The sequence below is a fragment of the Papaver somniferum genome, unplaced genomic scaffold, assembly GCF_003573695.1.
Source record: "Papaver somniferum cultivar HN1 unplaced genomic scaffold, ASM357369v1 unplaced-scaffold_131, whole genome shotgun sequence".
NCBI lineage: Eukaryota > Viridiplantae > Streptophyta > Magnoliopsida > Ranunculales > Papaveraceae > Papaver > Papaver somniferum.
The window spans coordinates 1,981,835-2,000,358 of record NW_020622270.1 but is presented as its reverse complement, the minus strand read 5'-3'; the positions used below and the strand labels follow the sequence as shown (position 1 = coordinate 2,000,358).

Genomic DNA, 18,524 nt, shown 5'->3' with positions numbered 1-18,524 from the left:
AAGAGGCGAAATTTGGATTTAAGTTCATTAAAGACAGAGATGAAATTTTATCATTAGAGAAACTATTCAAAGATTTATTAAGATGTTCAAAAACAGTGTCATTATCTAGGGCATCGGAAAATGAACGAAGAAGAGTGGCTTCATCAGAAAGACCATAAATGTATGCAAAAATAATTAATGAATGAAAGGAAATGAGAAAAATTGCATACCATAGAGATGATCATTATTTTTTTGAAGAGTATAAATTTTGTTCCTTTGCGAAGAAGTGGCGGTTTCCAGTTGTTTGTTCTTCTCGGGAAGACCTTTAACTTCAGCTTCTAATTGTTCGTTCTTATCACGAAGACCCTTAGCTTCAGTTTCCAGTTCTTCATTCTTCGCGTCTCCTCTCCAAATCTGAGGCAACAACGAAAGAAGCTTTTCCATCCTGCGAAGAAAATACAAAAAATAATTAAAATAAAAAGAAATTTTGAGTCACAATAATGAATAAGTAAAAAGACGAAGGCATACCAAACTATTGAGAGAATTTAGGAAGCTAGGAGTCACTGATCTGGAGACCCCATGGATAGAACTATCACCATCCAACAAGGGAGTATCACAAATAGTTGCGAGAGCTTTGCATGTACTGGCGAGGCAATTATCTTCCATCCCTTGCCAAGAATCAGAGAAGATACCAGATAACAGTGCCATAGAGGATTCAGGTGGAGAATCTTTATTCGCAGCAGAGTCGTCATCATCATCTTTGTTGTCTTCATCATCTTCAGAACCATCAGGGAAATGAACATCTGAAGAGGAGGAGAATTCCCGCTCTTTCTTTTCTTTGAAAAGGATGCAGATGATTCTCCTTTGCGAAGAATATCTTTACCCTTATCACCAGCCGTCGCAGCTTTGGTGGGTTCTTCTGCTTCAGCAATAACCTTCACACACAAATGAAGATAAGAAATAGAGGCAACAGTATATTGTTTAAAATCATAAAAGAATATTTCTTACCTCATCTGTGTATGAGCGAAGAGCTAGCAAGGTATTGGCTTTCCCAGTCCTGCGGTAGCTATCTTTCAGTTTCTGGATCTGTAGAATGTCGCAAGAATCAGCGAACAAAAGAGTAAAGATAAATAAAGAAAAATAAAGTGCGAAATTGGAAGATAGCTCGCGAAAAATTCGAATGAGCAAGAATTTCATAAGATAGAGGAATGTCAGGGTTATAAAGAGGAATAGAGAGACCTGCGAGAATTTGACCCAGCGAGACTATGATTGTGTGATCATCAAAGTGATGGTCAGAGAAAAGTTTAATGGAAAGAATTGATTTGGCACTTTCACCAGGAATGGTAGAAAGTGTGACACCTCTCACGGCAAGATCTTTTTGAACTTCCTTCAAGGTTTTCTCATGCTTTTGACCGCTTGGAGGCATATTTGAATACAAAGTATGGGAATGAATGAAGAATTAAGAAGATTGAAGAAAGAAGATAGAAGAAAAATCACAATAGAGAAATTTACGGAGAAAATGATGAAGTTGCAGAGAAGATAACAAGAGAGTAGAAAGAGAGAAAAGGAGAGTAAGAAAGAATATATATAGAGGAAATTTTTTCGAGAATATAAACACAATTAAGGCGAAAAGACGTGAACGGTTGAGATGCAGCGGTTACAGAAGACGTGTCAAGAAACAAATGGAAGAAAAGATAAGTGTAATAAATGTAGGATACGAAGAGATGGATAACTGCGGCATTTCTCATATCATTCTCTTCTTCGCAGAGACGACATGAGAAGAGACAAGATGTAGGATCAGAATCTCGCAGCTGCAACACTTCAGCGAAATTATTAACAACGTAACACAACAATGTCGCAAAGCAATTTCAGAAACGACATAATAAACGACATCAGCTAAATCATGAGAAAAATATGATGGACTTGCGAAAATTAGGAAGTGTGCGAGATTAATATTTGTAAGGTTGCGAGAATATCGCAAGCCATATCCGAAAATAAAGGACAGATTAGCTGTCATCCACTATGTAATTCCTTATAAATAGCCATTCAGTTGTAAAGGAAAAGGGAGGAGATCTTTTTAGAGAGAGGAATAAAAAACAATTAGGAGAGAGAAAATCAGGAGTGGTTGTTGTTCTTAATCCCTTTATCTTTTCTTGTAAGATTGTTCAAAGATTCATCAATAAAATTAAGATTGGTAATCCAAAAATGAGTTGAATGTTAATGAAATCTTATGAGGGGTGTAGTGTAGGATTTCCTGCAACTACAACCGTTCTTAACTAAAGAATCAATAAAATAATATATTGCAGTGAATAGATAATGGAATAGAAAAAGATTTAAAAAACTACCTCAGATAAAGATGTCCTCTTAATGGTATTTGGCAGCTCATCATTAAGCATTGGCCAGTATCTTGTCAGTTCCTTGCGAACCTAAAGCAGAACATCGAAAAATCAGCAACTAAATATAGTGAGCTGCAAAGAAACAACCAAGGGAGAAGACAATGAAATAGGAAAATAGAAGAAGAATAAGGAAGCCAAAGGGTTCAAAAGTATTTTACCACTTCAATTACATGCCAAGTCGACTCCAACGGGGAGGCCTCAGTCTTGGAAAATCCGATGATAGGTTTGTTCTCTAGTAATGCTTCCACACAGGCAACGGCAGATTTTGACAAAGATTCTAAATTGTATCCTCCCTCCAAGGCCATCATAATTCTTCCACGAGCAAACGGCATCAACTAGACAGAATGGAAACAGTCATTTTCCTAAAAGTTAATTCAACAACCAGTATTCAAAGATGAAGATGGATTACAAATTAACATTTAATATAGATAATGCACAACATCCATTAGAAAGACGAGCATTTGAATTCCAACCTTTCTTATCATCACAGAATAGCCGTCGGGTGTAACAGAACAACCCCCCATGGTATCACCAGCAGCTGTTCCGTGGAGTGGAACACTAGTCAATAGTTGGTCCAAAATAAAAGGAAAAATAGTTATTAAGTAATTAGCAAGCCATTTTATTTTACGCATAATTGATGACACAAAAACAAAAATGTCAATTCATATATATGTATGTCCTCAAAACCCACGTATTGTATAATAAATCAAGCTTGCAGGGTGATATAGCTCAAATAAGATGTGAAAGGCAAAGGTCAGCTTTTTCTGCAATACTATTTTAAGATACAGACAATGAGCTTTTGAAAAACATGCAGTTCCTTAATCACTGAAAGTTCAGAGCATGCCAAAAACTTATATACAGGGTTGTGAACAACATAATTAAGAGGACGCTAGTGTATTAAGAATGCAGTAGTTAAATAACAGACATAGCCCCGTGGAGTACCTGCATCAAATCCACCAGAAATTAGAATCATATCCGGATTAAAAGCCTTAGTAATTGGAATCAAGACATGATCCCAAACAGCAACGTAATCAGCATCACCACTCTCCTTGCTCCCATGGTACATTAACATTATACCCTATACCTGGTCCTTCGCCAATCATAGACTGAGAACCATCATTCCCCAATGGAAAAATTTTTCCAAAGTCGTGCCTGCACAAACCAGCACAAGATAATAAGGCTCAAAATCGGTGTATAAGAATACGAATGAAAACTGCCCGTATATTCTCAGTACCTATGAACATTGAATACCAATACCCGAGGATCTTGCTAGAACATTTTCTGAGTGCCATTACCATGATGACATCCCAATCAACAATTAATATTTTGGAAATACCCAATTCTGGCTGCAATCAGGCAAAATAATCAAATAACAACATAAGCAATTAGGCAAAATAATCAAAGGAAGAGTTTGAACTGAAAGGTATAAGTGTAACTATATGAAGCCTACTCCATGCCTTTTCATTTACAAGAACACTCGCTGCAATAGCCACATTGTTGAAAATACAAAATCCCATGGTTTTATGTACTTCTGCATGATGCCCGGGAGGTCTAACAATAGCAACAGCCGTATCCAACTCTCCTTTAGCGATTTTCTCAGAAACCTTCTCAAAATTACATACCAAGTTAGCTATAGATAAAAGATCCCTCGAGTTATGCACGAATCCTATATGAAATTGACAAAATCCTATTTAATAACAAAAATTGACAAAATGATAAACGCAAATAGGAAAAAACATTGCTTCAATAACGGCTCCAGCAGCTAGATAAGCCGATTGTGACGATCCTTTGTTGAGATATACATCGTTAAACTTCGAAGCGATCTTTTTCCTTTGAGGATCAGTCTTGGAAGTTAAATTCTTTATGAAATCAACATATTTCTGCTTATGAACTAATGCAATTTTTCCATCTTCTGCTTCCTTAGCTTTCATAACAAGACATCTGTAAAAATTGAGAAATGAAAAGACAATGATAAACCCAGGCAGCATTACAGTTAATCTACTTAACAAATGTCGCAAAGAAATTAAGAATTTAGTTAGGGTTTCATCTATCTATCCAGTACCTCTGAGTAATTCCATGAGACTCGAGCTTTTCCCAAATAGCTTTGATCCTATCTGGTTTCTCAGGATTCTCATCTTTGGGGTCAAAATGCTGACACATCCTGTCATCATAAACCAGCCCAACTCTTGGATGATGAACTACTTTTGCTACCTCCTCCTTGTCTAACCCCATTATAATACAGAGGGTTTCTTTTTTTTCTGCTTTTCTTCGTGTGGGTTTGAAGAGAGAGAGAAAGAGAGGAGATGAAGAGACTGGGTAGTGTAGTGTTTTCTCTTTCTTCCCGCCTGCAATTTATCATTTATGAATTTGGGGAGACATTTTTCATCGCTGCCGTTAATCTTCTTCGGGATACTCTACTGGGGAACTTAGGGGGAGACCCAAAAAAAATAATATTCTCGTTCTCAGGCCCACAATTAATTTTGTATACGGTGACACCCATAATTATATGAAATTATTATACAAAACTAGTCATAAAAATCCAAGGTGACCAAACTTGTGGTACAAAACCCTACTCAAATGTTGAGATCCATTAAAACTCCATCGTAAACAAAATTGATACAAAAACTCCAAATTTTTAAAAATTGATACAAAAACCCCAAATTTAAATGTTGGTTTCATCAAATTTTATTTTGGTTTCATCAAATTTTATGATGAAACCAAAATTTAAATTTGGGGTTTTTGTGTTAATTTTATTTTGATGGAATTTTTGTGTTACTTTTGTTTTGATGGGTTTTTTGTGGAAGGATGGTGACACTTCTGGGGTTATAACTCGCGGACCGATTATTATATGAATCAATACATAACTGGTTATGCATACTATCTTTTCAGCATAACTCGTTATGCATACTATCTTTTTCAGGGTATAATTGGCAGCGCAACTTAGACATAACATATCTAAAAATTCGCTCCTTAGAATTTTACAAATTTTATATCGTTGGAAATCTTTTTAAAAGAGCTACGCAACGAGTACATACAAGAATATCAAATTTTTGTTTTTTACGAAAAAATCGGAGGTGATCCTCATTTTAGGGAAATTTTTTGAAAACTTGATACTTAACCATTATGCAGTCACCAAAAACAATGCATAACATATTCTGCAGACGCATAACGAATTATGCAACCATTTTTTCGACTGCATAACAAGTTATGTATCTGCATAACAAAGTTATGCATCTATAACAAAGTTATGTAACCATTGTTTTGGTTGATTTTAGCCGTACATATAAAAAATTGATGCATAATGCAGTATGCATCCATATTTACGGATGCATATCAGGTTATGCATCTATTTTCTCGATGCATAATGCATTATGTAGCCATATTTTCGGACGCATAATAGGTTATGCAGGTTTTCTGGACTGCATAATAAGTTATGCAACAAATTTTGTAGATGCATAACAGGTTATGCATCCATTTTCACGAATGCATAACATGTTATGCAGATAGTTTCTCGACTGAATGACATGTTATGCAGTCATAACCACATCATCATCTTCTTTCATGTTTCATTAACTCCCACGCAAACCATTATCTTTCAGTTATTCGGAGGTTCTTGGTCAAAATCATGTATTTACACCATCATCTTCTTTCATGTATTTACACCATCATCTGCAATTAAACCTGCATAACAGGTTATGCAGGTTTTCTTGACTGCATAACAAGTTATGCAACAAATTTTGTAGATGCATAACAGGTTATGCATCCATTTTCACGAATGCATAACATGTTATGCAGACAGTTTCTCGACTGAATGACATGTTATGCAGTCATAACCACATCATCATCTTCTTTCATGTTTCATTAACTCCCACGCAAACCATTATCTTTCATTTATTCGGGGGCTCTTGGTCAAAATCATGTATTTACACCATCATCTTCTTTCATGTATTTACACCATCATCTGCAACTAAACCTTCTTCACAACTCATCCAATATTGCTTACTCCAACTCAATTCACCGCTGAGAGTTTCATAAAAATCTGAAATTCATTTCAAAATCTTCATTGAAAACAAGTTTTGATCATAAATCTATGATGACCAAACCGTGTTATACAAACCCATTTAGGGATTTTTGCTGCTACCATTAATAATAGTAGTGAATTTAAATTGTAATGAAGAGAATCGGTAGTAAGAGTGTTCGTCGTTAATTCGAAGAAGAAGACGATTTGGTGTTGTTGTTGAGATCAATCGAATTTAGGCATGAATTTGTTCTAGAAATCAATCGAATCTCTCCCTTTTTCTGAGATCTAAGTATAGTGGAGAAGAAGAAGAAAAAAAAAGACGAAGAAGAAGAAAAAAAAGACAGAAACAGAATTTTATATATTTTGGGTTTGAGAATAATTTTCTTCCAGAATTTGGGTGCGCGCCTGTAGTTTTGGGAGCGTGGGTTTCACAGTAGAAACATCAGGGAGAATGGGTCTCCCTGTAGTTTTCACTACTTTATTACTACCTCTTCAGATAGTGAGTGGGCTCTTTATTTTTATTGGGAGGAAACACGTTCCACTGGATATGGGACGGTTTTAGACAGGCCTGTCAACGGTACTTTTCGTAATGGATATGGTCTCTACCGTATCCGTTACTGATAAGGTTATCGGATATCCGACATCCGATAGTATTCAACAGATACTTAAAAATGTTTGTTCCGATAACAATTTCGGATGTTCGCTAATATCCGATAGTATTTCATTATAATAAAAATAATTAAATTTTTTTTACTCTTTCTCTACATTTCATAAACTAGAACACCGATGCCACGATGGAGAGGGCCGACTGAAGAAAAAACGAAACACCATTGTAATGGGGGTGTTCAGAAATTGTCATTTGACTTTCAGGTATTTCATACTGATAACGCGTGCCATTAATTTGCTAGAATACTTTTAGTGACGGTGGAGCTGGTGCTAGTAATTATGGCAGTGGCGGTGTCGCTATATGCTTGTTGCCTTAACCTTACTGGACAACAAATTCGAAGGAAAAAAAAATACTACCTCTGTCCCTAATTCGATGACCTAGTTAAAATTTACTAGTAAATTTAGAAATGATTTATCTCTCAAACTATACAACGGATTTTCGTAAACTTTGTATCATCGGAAAGCATTTTAAAACACCTATCTAATGAATATAAATATGACTATCAAATTTTACATATTTCTTATAATAATATTAATCTATCACTCCACTTATTTATGGTATAGGTCATCTAATTAGGGACGGAGGGAGTAACATACTGGATTTTGACATTTCTCATCAGTCACTACTCATTAATATTACAAAAGCATGGTATATATTACGATTGGAAAGAATTTTTTCCTTAATACCGATCAAAGATGTTTTAGTATAGGTTATTGGCCTCTTACCATAGTGGAAATACATTAAATTAGTCGGCCAGGATAAGATAACCTTTTTGTTCGCATTTATGCTTGGGTTTAAGGTATGTTCGGGCGGGGTTTTAATCCGCCCTGTTGGTGAGCATGCCACCTAGAACGACCGGGAGTGTTGCGGTCATCATAACCCGTCGGCGTAGCCTGACCGCCTCAGCGTCCTTGTTGGAACCAAGGAGAACACTCTTCGCTCAACCCGTCTTGATGTCAAGGATTTGTTCGGCAACCCGTCTCGTTTCTCCGCTCATTAAGTATAATCCGTCTCCTTTTAAGACCAATTACAATTATTAAGTATAATCCACTTCCTCGATGACGTCCCTACTAAGTACATCGCGCCTTACCGATGATGTCCAATACGGAACAAAGGACCCCGGTTTGGTTCCAGCGAGCGGTTGTTGGGTGGGACCGGTCACCAACGGTTGTCGGTTAGTCGTTTTCTTTATAGGGGACAAGCTGATCCGCCAACAAGGGATTGAATGCCCTTGCTTGCAAAATCTATCCTCATAGTCGGCCATCATTCTTTAATTTCAAAAAGAATGTCACCAAGGTACCGGAAGCTACGCTTTGTGTCGTTATTACGGTGCGCACACAGGTGCATAATACTTGGGTAAGAGGGGCTGGAGGCTTGGTTTATAATACGTACACAGGTGCATACTACGTACTGCTAGACACATGTTTTAGTCTGGGACGCGTGGCAAGGTGATAGTTCGTTTTAGAAAACCTTTGGATTGCTTTGTTTTCAGCAGTGAATGAAAACCCAGCTTCTTCGTTTTTCCTCTTTCACATTTGCAGCCGCCACGCTACAAGTATCTACTCCCTCCGTCTCACTATTAGATGGCCTAGTTCAAGTTTGCACAATTTTTAAAGCAAGAAATCGAAGGAGTATTTTTAAGTATTCTTTACAATTATATCCTTATGAATAATAATTTATAAAATTTAGAAATGATTTATCTCTTAAACTATATTATGGATTTTTGTAAACTTTATATCATTGAATAACATTTTAAAACACCTACGCAACGAGTATAAACATGAATATCAAATTATACATATTTCTTATACTGCCGATAATCAATCAAAATGATAATTTTAGAAATATTCTCTTGTTTATGAGATAGGTCAATTAATAATGGGACAAAATTTTGAACTAAATAGGTCATCTAATAATGGGACGGAGGGAATATGTCATTGCATTCTCTGTTTTTCTCAAAATCCTACACAGACCACCACCACACGACAGAGCAACCTCATTCCCTCTCTCGTGCAATTCTGACAATTGGAATTAGATTGGATTGAATTGGATTAAGAAGTTAACTAAGATTCATTTTACTTTTGTGATTTGATGTTACTTTAAGTAATACGAAAAAATAATTAGCACACTTTGGAAGAAGATTTGGTATGATTTTGAGAGAGGAAATGAATACTGTGTTAACTTGATTCTAGGTTGGAATGGTGGCGGCGGCGGCGCTCATAGTGTTGATGGAGGTGTCGGTGCGTTTCTGGTGATAGTGGTGTTGTGGCGCTGTTGATGGAGGTGGTGGTGTGGAGTTGGTGATGTTGTGACAGTGGCGGAGCTGCTGCTGTAGCAACCAGTTCGTGACGAAGGAACCGGTGGGGAACTAATCGAAAAAGATGAGGACAATGGAGGAACTCTTTTTCAAGTAAAAGGATATTTTAGTATTTTCAGCCAAAGACTACCACCAAAATCAATCTTTTTATCAAATTGTAATTTTGTGTTAGGTTTCAGTTGACAAAAAAGTGGCCATAAAAGGGACTCCCTCTCTTCGGGCCTACGGTCGGTCGGCCCAATTACAAAAATTACAATAAAATCAAAGAAATCTTAAGGAAATTCAATTAAATAAAACCAAATACCTTGATCAAATGCAAAAATTTCACTTTATAAATTATTACATTAAATTAGATTTAAACAAAACTCAAATCTTCTCTACCGGAATTGAAAAATTCCACGCTTTTCTAACAATCAACAAAACTAGTTGTGTTTTTGTTCTTTCGTATTATTTTTATTTCTTAGTCTTCATATATTACCAAGTTAATAACTAAATATATTATCCAAAAAAATCTGTGTATGCATTCTTTAACGGATATCGGATATTATCCTATAGGATAATGCCTTTTCCGTATATGTTTCGTTAAAGTAAGAATATCCGACAAGGTACCCGTATCCGACATCCGTTATCCGAAATTTCGGATAATATCCTAATGATTCGAACGAATTCTGACGGATATGAATATTCGGTTATCCATTGACAGCCCTAGTTTTAGAGATGTCCAAAATCATGGTCTAGCAAACAGTAAAACTACGTAAAAGACAAAGTTAAAGATTAATAACGCGTTTGGATACAAATTTGCTTCTGACTTCTACTTTTTCGGAAGTCAAAGTCAGAAGCATAACTACTTTTCTTCACAAAAAATTAAATTTTCCACTTCTAGAAGTCGTTTTGAAATTTGACAGCCAAACTGACTTCTGACTTTTGACTTCTAATAGTCAAAGAGCTACTTTTGATGCGCTATCCAAACATGCTATAAGTATAACAAAGTTTGAAGTTCAGCTAACAAAAATTAAGCTGAAAAACTCTGCCGGTGGAAGCTAATTAGGCAAGAAGTTCAGTTGATAAAATTTAGCTGATTAAAACCTAAAATATAGGTAAATCTGAGCAACTATACTTAAATAAATAAGCAGCTAAGTGAGCTCAAAAGAGCCACAACTAATAGCTAAGTCAAAAATATTCAGTTCAGCCATGCGAATATAGCTAAACAAGTTGTACCTAGTTCGGGTGTATTGAAATGAGCGGTTTGGAAAATTTTGACTCGGCCCGATTCAAACCGAGTTAGGCAAATTAACCGGAACAGTTTTGCGAGACCCTTAAAATTTGTTTCGCGAATTTGTATAGATCGGACAAATTAGGCTGTAAAATGTGTGAATCATTGGCGAATAATACACAACGAATTATGTCAGGCCCTATTTATGACCTACCTCATGGAGATTTTTTTCCGTGACATCCTTGAAGGTTGGAGATTTTAAATTTTTGAAGACCAAACGACAAGTGAATAATATGTATTTAGTCCTTTTTTGAATTGCAATCTCATAACTTTCATCTTTAACAAAACCTCTAATATTTCTTTTCAACCATGTACTCCAAATAAGAGCGCAAAAACCATACACCACATCTGAAATTGTTGTTTAGATGGCATAGAAATGTTCCACGAAAACATGAAAGAAAAAAAATCTATCTGGCATTGTAAAATTCAACTTCGACTTCTCCTTAAAATGATCCAAATATTTTGTACCAAACTCCCAGTGGATATTGGCACTATTTTTATGAAGTTTTTAACGATAATAAACAAGGGGGTATATGACCATTTTTATGCTTCGAAAAATGGTAAGGTATACAAAAAAACTAGCACTATGGAAAAATAAACTCATGCGCACACGCGCACACACACTAATTGATGGTTTCTAGTTTACACACTAATTTGATGGTTTCTAGTTTACAATGATTGAAAATTGAAAGTATTCCATACCTTGAATTTGAAGAGTTATAAGGAGAAGGTTTTCTCAGATTTTCGGTATCAAAAACTTCAAGATCAAAATCCACTACTCTTTTACCTTTGTTGTCATTTGACACAATTATTGAGATTTATCTGGTGAGCAAACTGATAACGAGTAAAGAAAAAAAATTATATTAGAGAAAGCTTGGCCAAAAGAATAAGAGTGTGTGAATGTTGTACTCAATTTTTCCAAGTAACGAAATGCAAATGCATCGAGAGATATCCCAAACAATCCCTAGATTTCTGCGTCTAGGCCAAACAACGATTGGAGTTTAAAATGTCAGTAATATCAGTAGCACCTTAATACCCGAAACAATTCCTTGTCAAAATGTTGGACCAAATCCCTAGATATTTGGAATCCCTATATTTCCTAATTAAAACAGGTGAGTAAATTGAATTTCGTCATGGTTGAGTTGAGTTAGTTACTAGAGCAATGGGTGTAATACTTTGAAAATCACCGACGCCGGTTTCCGTAAATCTGGGTATTTTTGTTTTCTGAAACTGAGATTCTGAGGGAAACTGAGTTAGAGTGAAGAGAAGGTAAGGTTTATCTGAGATTATCTGTAGTTTTTACCCTATTTTTGTCATGACATCCTTGAAGGTTGGAGATTTTAAATTTTTGAAGACCAAAGGGAAAGTGAATAACATATATTTAGTGTTTTTTTGAATTGCAATCTCAGAACTTTCTTCGTTAACAAAACCTCTAATATTCCTTTTCAACCATGCACTCCAAACAACAGCCGCACAAACCATACATCACATCTGGAATTGTTGTTTAGATGGCAAAGAAATGTTGCAAAAATATGAAAGTAAAGAAATCATCATTCATTTTAAAATTCAACTTCGAATTCTTATTAAAATGATCCAAAATCTTTGTAGAAAACTCCCAATTTATATTGGCATTGTTTTTATGAAGTTTTTAATGATAATAAAGAATGGGGTATATGACCGCTTTTATGCTTCGAAAAATGGTAAGGTTTACAATGAAACTAGCACTATGAGAAAAATAAACCTACACACACAATAATTTGATGGTTTCTAGGTTTGTACAATGATTAAAAATTGAAAATATTGCATACCTTGAGTTGGAAGAGTTATAAGGAGAAGGTTTCCTCAGATTTTCAGTAAAAATTGCTTCATCAACTTCAGCATCAGAATCCACTACTCTTTTACCCTTGTTTTCGATTGACTCTATTATTTAGATTTATCTGGTGTGCAAACTAATAGCAAATAAAGAAATATTTTTCTATCATAGAAAGCTTGGTTAAAAGAAGAAGAGTGTGCGAATGTTGTATTCAATTTTTTCCAAGTAACCAAATACAAATGCGTCGAGAGATATCCCAAATAATCCCTAGATTTCTTCGTCTAATCCAAACAACGACTGGAGTTTAAAATGTCAGTAATATCAGTAGCACCTTAATACCCGAAACAATTCCTTGTCATAATGTTGGACCAAATCCCTAGATATTTGGAATCCCTAAATTTCCTAATGAAAACATGTGAGTAAATTGAATTTCATCATGGTTGAGTTGAGTTGGGTACTAGTAGCAGAGGGTGTAATACCTTGAAAATCATCGACGCCGCCTTCCGTAAATATGGGTATTTTTGTTTTCGCAAACTGAGATTTCGAGGGAGACTGAGTGAGAGTGAAGCAAAGAAACCAAATGTATGAGATTATCTGTAGTATTTACCATGTTTTTTTCCATGACATCCTTTAAGGTTGGAGATTTTAAATTTTCGAAGACCAAACACCAAGTGAATAAATTGCAATCTCAGAACTTTCTTCGTTAAAAAAACCTCTCATATTTCTTTTCCACCATGTACTCCAAACAACAGTCGCAGAAACCATACACCACATCTGGAATTGTTGTTTAGATGGCATAGAAATGTTCCGCGAAAATATGAAAGAAAAGACATATCATCTGGCATTTTAAAATTCAACTTCAATTCTTCTTAAAACGATCAAAAATCTGTGTAGCAAACTCGCAGTGGATATTGGCATTGTTGTCATGAAGTTTTTAATGATTATAAACAATGGGGTATATAACCACTTTTATGCTTCGAAAAATGGTGAGGTTTACAAAGAAACTAGCTCTATAGGAAAAATAAAACCATGCATACACACACACACACACTAATTTGATGGTTTCTAGTTTTTACAATGATTGAAAATTGAAAGTATTTCATACCTTGAATTGGAAGAGTTATAATGAGAATGGTTCCTCAAATTTTTAATATCAATTACTTCATCAACTTCTGGATCAGAATCCACTATTCCTTTACCCTTGTTGTCGGTTGACACAATTATTGAGATTTATCTGGTGAGCAAATTGATAACGAGTAAAGAAAAAAAAAATTATTAGAGAAAGCTTGGCCAAAAGAATAAGAATGTGCGAATGTTGTATTCAATTTTTCCAAGTAACGAAATACAAATGCATAGAGAGATATCCCAAACAATCCCTATATTTCTGCGTCTAGGACAAACAACGATTGGAGTTTAAAATGTCAGTAATATCAGTAGCACCTTAATACCCTAAACAGTTCCTTGTCAAAATGTTGGACCAAAACCCTAGATATTTGGAATTCCTAAATTTCCTAATCAAAACAGGTGAGTAAATTGAATTTCGTCATGGTTAAGTTGAGTTAGGTACCAGAGCAGAGGGTGTAATACCTTGAAAATCACCGACGCCGCCTTCCGTAAATCTGGGTATTTTTGTTTTCTGAAACTGATATTCCGAGGGAAACTGAGTTAGAGTGAAGAGAAGAAACCAAATGTCTGAGTCATATGTATTTTTTACCCTATTTTTGTCATGACATCCTAGAAGGTCGGAGATTCTAAATTTTTGAAGACCAAACACCAAGTGAAAAACATATATTTAGTCTTTTTTAGAATTGCAATCTCATATTTTTCTTCGTTAACAAATCCTCTAATATTCATTTTCAACCATGTACTCCAAACAACAGCCGCACAAACCATACACCACATCTGGAAATGTTGTTTAGATGGCATAGAAATGTTGCAAAAATATGAAAAAAAAGAGACAAGAAAACATCATTCATTTTAAAATTGAACTTCGAATTCTCCTTCAAATGATCCAAAGTCTTTGTAGCAAATTCTCAATGGATATTGGCATTTTTTTATGAAGTTTTTAATGATAATAAACAATGGGATATATGACCGCTTTTATGCTTCAAAAAATGGTAAGTTATACAATGAAACTAGCACTATGGGAAAAATAAACCTACACACTAATTTGATGGTTTCTAGTTTTTACAATGATTAAAAATTGAAAGTATTGCATACCTTGAATTGGAAGAGTTATAAGGAGAAGGTTTCCTCAGATTTTCAGTAACAATTGCTTCATCAACTTCATGATCAGAATCCACTACTCTTTTACCCTTGTTGTCAGTTGACTCCGTTCTTGAGATTTATCTGGTGAGCAAACTGATAGCAAATAAAGAAATATTTTTCTATCATAGATAGATTGGTTAAAAGAAGAAGAGTGTGCGAATGTTGTATTCAATTTTTTGCAAGTAACCAAATAAGAATGCGTCGAGATATATCCCAAGTAATCCCTATATTTATTCGTCTAAGCCAAACAACGATTGAAGTTTAAAAAGTCAGTAATATCATAGCACCTTAATACCCCGGAACAATTCCTTGTCAAAATGTTGGACCGAATCCCTAGATATTTGGAATCCCTAAATTTTCTAATGAAAACATGTGAGTAAATTGAATTTCATCATAGTTGAGTTGAGTTAGGTACTAGTAGCAGAGGGTGTAATACCTTGAAAATCATCGACGCCGCCTTCCATAAATATGGGTATTTTTGTTTACGGAAACTGAGATTCCGAGGGACACTTAGTGAGAGTGAAGCGAAGAAACCAAATGTCTGAGATTATCTGTAGTATTTACCCTTTTTTTTTCATGACACCCTTGAAGGTTGGAGATTTTAAATTTTTGAAGACCAAAGGGCAAGTGAATAACATATATGAAATAAAAGAAATCATCTGGCATTTTAAAATTCAACTTCAACTCTTCTTAAAACGATCAAAAATCTTTGTAGAAAACTCGCAGTGTATATTGGCATTGTTGTCATGAAGTTTTTAATGATAATAAACAATGGGGTATATGACCACTTTTATGCTTCGAAAAATGGTAAGGTTTATAAAGAAACTAGCTCTATAGGAAAAATAAACCCATACACACACTAATTTGATGTTTTCTAGTTTTTACAATGATTGAAAATTGAAAGTATTTCATACCTTAAATTAGAAGAGTTATAATGAGAAGGGTTCCTTAGATTTTTAGTATCAATTTACTTCATCAACTTCAGGATCAGAATCCACTACTCTTTTACCCTTGTTGTCGGTTGACTCTATTCTTGAGATTTATCTGGTGAGCAAACTGATAACAAGTAAAAAAAATATTTTTCTAATAATAGAAAGCTTGGTTAAAAGAAAAAGAGTGTGTGAATGTTGTATTCAACTTGTTTCAAGTAACCAAATACAAATGCATCGAGATATATCCCAAATAATCCCTAGATTTATGCGTCTAGACAAAACAATGATTGGAGTTTAAAATGTCAGTAATATCAGTAGCACCTTAATACCCGAAACAATTCATTGTCAAAATTGTTAGAGCACTGCTCGGTCGAACTCGCAAGCTCTGCTATCTCAAGCTTGTTTGTCAAGTTTAGTTGCCAAAACTATAAGTCTTGATTTTTAGTCTACTTGTATGTATGTCTCAGATTAGGATAGAATGTGTAGTTGAGCTTTAGACTTCATGGCGTTCGTCGATTGAACACGAAGAACTACTAAGGGGACCTTGTGGAACTTCATAAACAAAAGGTATATGGAGACTTGAACTCATTTATCGGTCAGAAGTCTATTTCTATTTTATCTCCTATTGAGACAAAAGTCGTATAGCTATATAGACTTTACTTTATACACATTTGATATTTTGAGACGAGTTTAACTCGCTTACATATTTCTCGAAATATGTGTTGGTAAGCTTTCGCTTTAACCAAGTTCATCTTTTATTCTTGACGAAAGTCAAAAGATGATCATGTGAAAATCGCCTGGTAAAATCTTATATGATTTATGTGAGACAATCATTTGATGTAGACTCAGAATGTTTCGTATCGATCGTTTGATCAATTGAAAATTGCTTTGAAGCTAATAGTTTGGGTGAGACATCTAGCTATTCCCATCTTCTAAGAATGTTTTAATGATTAAAATGGGAGTTTAGAAAACTAACATTGATTGGATATAATACAGTATGCGTACTTGTATGCTAACTATTGCAAGTTATTCCAAGTCCAGGAACTTAGTATGCATACCCGTATGCGTACTGGTTTAACAGTTATGTCAGGGATCTTAGTATGCATACCCGTATGCGTACTGGCTAAACAGTTCAAGTCCGGGAATCCAGTATGCGTACCCATTTGCATACTAATTCAACTGATTTCGGTCGTTAACGACAGTATGCGTACCCGTTCGCATACTGGCGGACAGACCAAATCCGGACCTCTAAGTATGTGTACCCGTTTGCATACTTGAGTGGGTTAAGTTTTAAATCGGTTATTCATGAAAAAATACATTTATATAATAAGGAATGCAATCTTTGCAAATTATGGCTAAAATGTTCTTGAATTGATTCGAGTGAATCAAAACCGATTTTGCTTTAATTGTGTCTTGTATACTTCTATTGGAATACAAACAATCGAACAACTCTATTTCTAGTTTCATTTGAGTCATTTGAACTATTTGTGATTAAGATGAACAAGGTTGATATGAAAGTGTTTATATGGCTAATTTCGGTTAACTATTGTTGAGCCAACAAAGTGTACACGGTCAGGTACGGTTATCCATATCTAAATGAAGGTACATTTCATTTGTGTGTACAAGCTAAGTTAATCTAAAGGTTGAAAGGTATTATCTTGAATCTAATTAGGTTTTCATCTAACGGCATATATTGAATGCTTTGTTACCAAGGTAAAATTGATTACAAACCCTGATTTGAAGACTGTATAAGGGAGAACTCTAGCAACTGGAAAACCTAATCCCCACACCTTTTGTGTGATACTAGTTGCAACTAAAGTCGATTCTCCTTTAACCTAGGTTTTTCTAAAACCATTATCGGTTAACGATTTAAAGACTTCATTGGGATTCTGAAGCCAAACCCCAACTATTTTCTCTATAGTTGCGTGTTCTGATCTTACTTTCTTCTATCGTATTGAGTACTATCTTCTGTCATAGGCCCAACTGTCTTGTAATAAGCCCAACTGTCTTGTTAGCCGGGTACCCATATCATAGCTTGGGTGTGATTATCTTAGTCATGTGTTAGGCGTGGACAATGGCCTTACTCTCAGTTCTTTCCTTATCTTCTAAATCTCATCTTAATCACATCTTATTTCGTCTAATTCACCCCCTTTATAGTGTAGATCACTACAAATTGGTATCAGGAGCATCTATTACCTGGACCTGTTATGGCTAACAAATCAGCTGTTGAAGAACTTACAAGGAAAATCGATGAGCTTACTAGGGCTCAGGACGATTCTAATCAGAAGATGGATGAACTTACCAAATCTCAGAGTGATTCTTCAGTTAAATATGATGCAGTGTTGAAATCGGTTGCTGAAATTAAAGAAGCTTAGGTTAGACCGAAGGCTGAATTCATGAGTGTAGTTAATGCTGCTTTCGAATCTCAAATGGACCGTTACATTGAAGCTTCAGGTGGAAAGAGCTCAAATCGAGAAAATCAGCTTGGCAGTAATAATGGAATTTTGGGTCATTCTCCAAACGGAAACCAAAGTAATTCAGGTGAAAATATCATACGACCTCATTATTCTGTTATACATCATGAGAAAAATCAATTTCAACAACCTAGACCTAAGATAGAATTTCCTAGATTCGATGGTACAAATCCCAGATCCTGATCCGGAAGTGTAGAAAATTCTTTATTATGCATAATATTTTTTTTTGCTAAGAAAAAGAATTTTATTAAAAAAGAGAATTACATTTTAGAGTTGAGAAAGTCAGGGACATTTCCAATCCATTCTCCAGAGGTTCTAGACCTTCTACTGACCTTAGCTGCTTGATCAGCTAGAATAATATTGTTTCTCTTAAGAAATTCAAAC

General features: G+C 35.1%; 1 pseudogene; it reads right to left on the bottom strand.

Annotated features, from left to right (window-relative positions):
• Positions 1-2,312: 2,312 nt before the first annotated feature.
• On the bottom strand, positions 2,313-4,607 carry LOC113332341 (annotated as a pseudogene).
• Between the last annotated feature and the right edge of the window lie 13,917 nt (positions 4,608-18,524).